Raw genomic sequence first — 8,051 nt, 5'->3', positions numbered from 1 at the left:
AAAAAAAAAAAAAAAAAAAAAAAAAAAAATTTAAAAATAAAAAAATAAAAAAAAATTAAATAAAAATTAAATTTTTTTTATTTATAAAAATTAGGGATTTTACGAAAATTAAAGCAGCAAACATTTCATACAGAATGAATCTTTTTTTTTTAAAATATAAATTCAAAGTAACAAACGTTAACAAGCAAAGTGTGGGTTCCTATTTAAATCATTATAACGGAAAATAACGTAGTGTCTCATATTCTATCTAATGTATGTTTGGTACTAAAATTAAATAAAACAAAAAATATTTTCATTTAACCTATTAAGAACAAAAACAATGAATATAAATTGTTATTTAAAATCTAGCTTTGAAGTTCAAAATAACAGAATGCCTATATCTAACTTTTAAATTTGCGTGGAAGGTTGAAATTTAAGGAAGTGAAGAAGTAGCTGATGTTTAAAGGAAGTTAGGGAAAAGAAATAAATAAGGAATTTCAAAAGGATGAACGGACAAGATACGGAGTGTTAAAAGAAGTAGTTCTATATGATGGAGTATAAATATTGATTGCTTGGGTTCTAGTTTTCATGAAGAGCGGAACGCAAGGTAAAGAGTTCAGTAATATAAAAAGGTTAATTGTTTCTTAGGGATTAAGAAGTATTGAAGTGTTACAGGAAGTATTGCCGTCGGAAATAGTATATAAGTATATACAATAAGTTATGCAAGTAGTAAGGGAGCGCCCTTCTGGGGTCCACCAAGCCTCATAAATTGGGTACCCTTAATTGGGTAAAAATCTGGCGGTCGAGCTTGATTCTGACCAAATCACCTCCTTGCACAATCGTTGGTCTAGTAACAGTACTTCCTTAAGAAGTACTGAACCCCTGATCCTTCAAGGGTTGTAGTGATACAGATTTTAATTTTTTTTAATGTGAGTAGTATAGTTGTTTTTAAAAATTCAATGTCTTTTAAATCACCTATTGCGTATTTACATATCAAAAATAAGAAACAAGCGTGAGTGATTCTTCGTTTTAAAGGCAGTATTTTTTACCACATACATATCCTAATAAAGATACAAACTATTAAAAAAAACGTCGCTGTAATATTCCAGGATATACCTACTTTAAATACCTAATTTTAGTTTTTGAGCTAAGTTGCTCACAAACAACATATAGACCATTTCGCACAGAGAAATTTGAACCCAGAGGACTTAAAACGTAAATTTCCGTTGAAAACTCACTCATTATTGTTCACCGTAATCTGAAGGAGATAATGCGCCATGGAAATGATTCAAAGCTCGATTAAAAGAGTGCAAAAGCAGCGTATTAGATTTGTGACAACAAATGTTGAGATAATGGCGGTTTTCCTGCCTTTTGTACAATAGTTAAACCGAGTAGGCTTGGCTTCCTGGTGTTTTGTAGCAGCAATTCTAACACTGCAACAATCAAACATGTCTCTGAAATAAAAATTATATATTTTCGTCTGCACATTATTATTAAGGTAATTTTTTATTATTCTAACATACATATGGCTATATTTTTTTAAATAGAATTTAATGAGGTAACTTCTATATTTACTAGTGGTTTGTAAAAAATGGCCTTGAATCATCAATTTTATGGAAATGTTTTTATTTCCATAAATATGATAATATAAGCTCTTTTGGCCAAATTAAACTGATTTAAGAAACAAAAGAATTGAGTCAATTTAACAAAAAAAAGAAGGCAATCAAAAATATCTGGTGCGGTGTGCGCATCACGTGTCTTTCGCCCACCTCTCTAGTTGGCATTAATCCTTTCTCATTTCTGAACTGATATTTCTATATTTAACATTAATTTTCTAAATGAGCCTTTCAGTTGATAATTTAAGTAAAATTTCATCAGTGTTCAGAAAAAAACTTGTATATCATTTCTCATTGCAAAATGTTATCATTATGGCATCAGTATGGCACATATATAAAAGTTTACAATTTACATTCAACGATTTATACAAAGCTAAATAGTTATGCAATCAATATGGCAAATACTAAGAATGATTTTAGGTAGCCATCCCTACCTAAGGGAAGGATCAAAAATAGTTCAAGTGAATTTAAAAATCTAACTAGTTAATAACTAGGCTTTTTTTTTTTTTTTTTTTTTGTTTTGTTATTTTCGATTACTTTTAACGACTTTGTAAGTTACATATTATTTTGCAACTATCTTTGGCTTTCCAACGGTTTATAATAGGTCAATATTACAACTCTTGTTACGGAAAATATGTTTTCAACCAAGCAAAAATATTTTATCTCTTATCTATTTAAGACAACAATTAAATCCTTTAATATCTATTCATTTTTCAATACTAATAAAAATGTGAGATCGTTATTATTTTAAATAACCTAATAAATAAAAAAAAAATTAAATGTAATTTAGAAGGATATTTTTCAAAATATGTATTCCAAGTATAGGTAACTGAAAGTAAAAACTTCAAATTCAGCATTGTAAGAGTTAGTGAAATGTTACCCAGGCTTGCAGAAATCAAATCAACTTTGATAATTGTAGGTGAGGCTTAATGTTGTAAAAACATGTACCTCCTGGGCTATATTGTAACTATTACAGCCACCATAACCATTACGAGCCGACTTGAAGAACCTAGCTGCTAAGACGTGAAATACAATCAGCAGGCGAACGTTGTGTATTTCTTATTATTTCTAATGAATACTTAAATTGTATAGTTATAATAACTATGTCATATAATGTATCATTAGAATCAATAAAGATCACAACAGAGTTTTCTGATCCACTGCGAGCTAACGTCTTAAACGTAGCATCTCTCGATGGCCCAGAGATATCACAAAGCGCAAAATTATCAAACCAAAGTGAGAATATTCCCCTCAGGAATTTCTCCTCTAGTGAGTATATATATATATATATATATATATATCAGTACATCAGTAGATTTTAGTGTTATTTTTGGAAATATATATTGGACTTTTATTTAACATGTCTCTTCTCTGGATAATCTTCCCAAAGTATATTCTCTCTATTCTCTTCCTACACCCTCTCTCCTTTCGTCAGGACTTCCAGAGAATAGCTGTAGGACTGTCTGCCCCTTCACGACCGTATTTTTATATGTCTGTTACACTTTTACCCAAATAATATATATTGAAATTATAAAACGAGGAATATTATTAAAAGCACCTTTCTGAAAACTGTTGAAATTAGAATTAGTCCATCTTCAACTGAAAGGCTCATTTGAAAATTTGGTACGGAAAAGTATTGCTAGGGTGCCAATATATAAATATCGAATATTAATTTTAACTCAAAGAGTGAAAGTGAAAGTTGTTTCCACACACCAAATTGTTTCCAAGAGAGCTAGTTTCCTGCCTTAGAACTACCAATCAAAGTCAAATAAAGTTTTAAGTTAACCTCTCGATCTCTATGTAAAGATATATACTATAGTTGTAAATTATTAAAGGAAAATAATGTCCCCAATGACCATTAATTGTGTCCTGTGTTGCTAGATTGACAGGGACACATTTTGAATCCGGTGACAATAAAACAAGGCTTCCGACATCCTGGACAGAGATTTACGATCATCCTGGACAATATATCTATAGGGAACGAAGGGCCAGCCTCGATATCGTAGAGACCTCCTGTCAGTCGCAGCATATTGACTTGTTAACTGCGCCCACGCACTTTGTAATTTACGAAACTAACTTCTTCCGTCAGGCTCTACGAGGCCCGTCCAACCCTAGTCACGCCTTTACATCTCTTTCTTTAAACATTTCCAAAGTCTAACCCGTCGGATAGAAAATGTTTTCCAAAATAATATACCATAAGTTTAGTAGCTGAATGCGCTGGGCCCACTATAAGTGGTGGCACCAGTCACTTTGAGGAATGGAGGCCCCCTAGATTTTTTAAATATAATATAAGACAATCCAAACTGATAGTGATGTTTGCCTATGCATACTGACTAAGCTACTTAATTATAGAGAAACATTCCTAATCCCTAACATCTATACTACATATTCAAATTATTAAATAATTTACACTGACGGCTCAAAACAAAATGAAAATGTTGGTTTTGTAATAATAATACAAAAGAATACCCAAAAGATATAAATTACCCACATACTCAACAATATTTACAGCTGAACTTCAGGCGATTTCAACAGCACTTCATTTATCTATAGAAAGTGAATACTCAAACATACTCATTTGTACAGATCCAATGTCTGACATGACTCTAGAGACTATCAAACTTCAGTCAAAGCGGACCTACGATAGACTTAAAAAAAAGTGTCTCCTTTCTCTGGACTCCAGGGCACTCAGGAATACCTGGAAATGAGGCAGCGGACAGAGCGGCTAAAGAGGCTGCTACAATGAACGTTCCACTACTCCAAATTTACGAGCCGAAAGACATAAAGGCATTTTTAAGGAACAGAATCCAAAAAAAGTTGGGATTCAATGTGGGCTGACGTACCACTCACCAATAAACTAAGAAATGTTTAAAAAAAAAACACACAAAAGTGGACAAGTGCCATAAGGAGAAACAGGAGAGAAGTGGTTGTTGCAAGAGTAAGAATAGGACATTCCAAAGTAACACACCTCCACTTAATCACAAAAGAGGTTGGTACCTATATGCCAAACCTGTCAGTCCCCATTATCGATAAAGCATATAATTGAAGTATGCTCATCGTTTCGTCAAGCCTTCGAAAATAATAAAATTCCTCGTACAAGAGAATTGGCCCATAAAGACTCAGCAGAATCCATAGACAAAATAATAAAATTTCTGAAAGAAACTAAACTTTATACTAAAATATCCACCAATATCAGTGGATCCTTTATCTTTTATGTATCCTTACCAGTGTAAAAAGGAAATAGTCTAAATTCAACTATCAAATGTCAAAGACAAGAAGATAAATAAAGTAAAAAGGGTGTAATAACCTAGATGTTGATCGCCCTGAATAAAAATCTAATCTAATCTAATCTATATTAGAATATATTAGCTGATATAATAGCAATAGTTAATATTAAAAAATATATTGATGTAAATAAATAAAATTTGTTATAGATATTCGTACATTTTTTTTTCCCTAAGGTAATCAAATATTTCTGGAATGTGAGAGATATTATGGTTTAATAAAGTTGCCAAATGTATGGTAATCCAGTGCCTATCAAATGATTAGAGATATCTAATTTTTATCTGAATAACAATGACAAAGCGTTTGTTAAAATTATTAACTTATTTAATATTTAAAATGTAACCAATATTAAATAGAAAAAATAATATTATAAGAGGTACTTTTCTTGATTTTTGATTCGAAAAATCATGAATTACTTCATAAAAGTCTATTTATTTAAGTACATCAGTTTTCATCAACATCAGTGATAGAAACTAATGTACTTTCTCAAAGCAATCGCTTGTTTATTTTATTTATTTTAAGTTAGTTTATTGTTTTTAGTTTAGTTTATTTTAAGTAATGAAACACAGGAGTAAGATGGACCACTACATATTTACCTATGTGATTCATACATTAAAACGAATCAAGAATCAACTGGGAAGTGCTGATGGTAATGAGCAGGGTAACTACTGAACGGAATGTTTTTCACTTTGTAATGAGTGGAGAAACTTCTAAAAGGACAAACAGCCATTGTAGACACTAACAGATAAAGAAACTTGTAACAGGTTGTTTTATTGGTACAACAAATGGTTAAAATAGGTCACTGCTTGGTACAATAGTCGCTAGGGATAGACGTTAGGGTACCAAATGAATCGCGGGGCCTTGGGCCCTTGGTTTATGGATACCATTGGTTTAATTCTTTAACCAAGCAATGAACGAATAAATAAATAGTTTATTGTTATAATATTGCAAATAAAGCCCTTAACCTGTTACACAACAATTAATAACTATCCCGCCAACTTTTCCAAAATCAAGCGCAGGTTGTGATGAAAAACAAATCCTACGTCATCAACCTAATTTGCATGATTACAAAATTAATCCTAATTGTGCTGGGAACTTGGATTCTCGATTCTTTGTATTCAGTAATCGCGTTCTTAATACTCAAAATAGAACAATTACTCAACTGTGCCTTCAATATAGTCCGTCAATTATTTTCGGTGAGAATACGTCAACAGTATTCGAAAATTGATATTTAATTTAAAGAGAATACCAACAAAGAAAGTAAGAAAAGTAATCTTTAACTTACAAAAATGTAACGAAAACTAATGATTAATTAAACATAGTTATAAACCAATAAATTAGTTTTGTTTTCTAACTATTGTAGACATCTAATATCATTATCATCTGGTTTCGTTGACAGTGAGACAATGCAGAACCAAGTTATCTGAGTTGACTGATTAATAAGTTGGAGCACCATTTTCACTGTTCAGTGATTTATTGATCTGACTCCAAACAGTTTCTAGAAGCTTTCATCATCTTTGGTAAGTTATTAACTTTTAAATAAATCTTAGCTATTTTCGGCAATGCTGTCACGTAGTAAAATAAATTTGTAAATTACTGAATTTTTTCTCATTGTGTCTTACCACAGTGACAATAGTGGATCGATCAATATAATTAGGTAAGTTTTATTTGGTAATAGTATTGAGGATGATTGTTTTATCCATAAATTATCAAGTGAATAATGTTAGATCACGTAGTTTATAAAGTATTTAAACTTTTGATTATAAAGTGTTTAAAACTTTATGTGTTAAATATTATTTTTCGAAAATCTTTGTCTTTGCAATGGTTTATTTTACTACTATTATTCCTGGAATGTTTTCAACTTTCAAAAAATATTAGTGTTCTTTCCTCGTTAAGTTAAATATCAAATCTTTTCAGGGATTATGTTTATTAATTTTTAATTAACTAGAAAAAATGTGATAATAATAATAATATTTATTTATACTGGGATTTTTCCCTTTAGAATAATATACAGGCGTTAGAATTAGGCTTTAGTACAAAATAAAAATGAAATGATAAAACGTCATAAAATATAATAAAACGGTGAATTCGAAGATAAAAATGAACCAAAATAATTAACAAAGTATATAAAATAAAACTTTATGTCATATCATAAAATATGAGATGACAAACTTCTGATAATAATTAAAAGGAGAAAAAAAAAAAAAAAACGATATGGGTAATAATAAAAAGGAAAAAACAAAACAAAATTAAAGGTATTTTAGGGAAATAATTTTTTATTGCTTTGCATTTAAGACTTTTTAAAACTATTTCAATGAGTACAAGAACTAGCTGACATAAAAGTTCATTTACTTTTACTCAATGAATTAAGTTCAAAATAGTTTTGGAGAAAATGTTAAACAAATGTAAAATCGGGTATATAAAGTAATATTTCTGGTCAATCGACTTAGACGAAAAAGTTGCCGTAACTTCCGACCTATACACCTACAGCAAATATATAATTTCAGTTTTGTATTGTTACACACAAAGATGATTTTGTGAGACTTCGTTATTTGGACTCAGGGGACCTCAAAATGTGTTGTTTCCGTTGAAAATTGGAATTTTATCACGATCGCAATACTTCTATAAATGGGTAAGTGAAAATAATAATAAAATTCTTTATTTATTCTGTGATTGATACCTTCAGAATAATATACAGGCGTCAAAATTAGCCTTAGAGTGAAATACAAAACAAAAGTGAAATTACAAAACATCATAAAATATAATAAAATAATGAATTTAAGAAACAGTAATTAACAGAATATATAAAATAATAATAGAATAAATAAAGTAAAACCATATGTCATATCATATAACACAAGATGACAAACACTTCTGATAATAAGTAATCGAAAAAGAATGATAAAAATCAAATATAATTAAACTAAAAATAATAAATGGGAAAGTACAATTTCTGCTAAAATATATATTTACAAGACTAAACAAAAATCTGAGACATTAAGTACAGAAAATATATAAACCTTGTTTAAAACTAGTAATAAGTAAAACACAGACACACGCACAAGTTGTTTTTGCGCCTTATTATCCACTTTACGTAGAACTAAAATAGATATTCTATATCTACATACAAAGTGTATATGAACTATTGCATAAATTCTGTAAATATATATA

At 29.9% G+C, this 8,051-nt stretch overlaps 2 protein-coding genes across 2 annotated transcripts in view; one reads left to right on the top strand and one right to left on the bottom strand.

The window, feature by feature from the left end:
- The window catches only part of bdl (borderless), a 50,389-nt gene that overhangs the window by 23,771 nt on the left and 18,567 nt on the right, over positions 1 to 8,051 (bottom strand). The gene's annotated exons all lie outside the window — the stretch shown is intronic.
- The window catches only part of LOC106680369 (acid phosphatase type 7), a 52,755-nt gene continuing 50,975 nt past the window's right edge, over positions 6,272 to 8,051 (top strand). The window contains exon 1 of the mRNA XM_014420023.3: positions 6,272 to 6,400. The gene's annotated coding sequence lies outside the window, so the exon portion shown is untranslated. The remainder of the gene's footprint in view (positions 6,401 to 8,051) is intronic.

This window comes from Halyomorpha halys, unplaced genomic scaffold, assembly GCF_000696795.3.
Source record: "Halyomorpha halys isolate HHAL.00 unplaced genomic scaffold, Hhal_1.1 Scaffold257.1, whole genome shotgun sequence".
NCBI classification, from domain to species: domain Eukaryota; kingdom Metazoa; phylum Arthropoda; class Insecta; order Hemiptera; family Pentatomidae; genus Halyomorpha; species Halyomorpha halys.
Note: the sequence above shows the minus strand (reverse complement) of the source record. Positions and strands in the feature narration are given on the sequence as shown.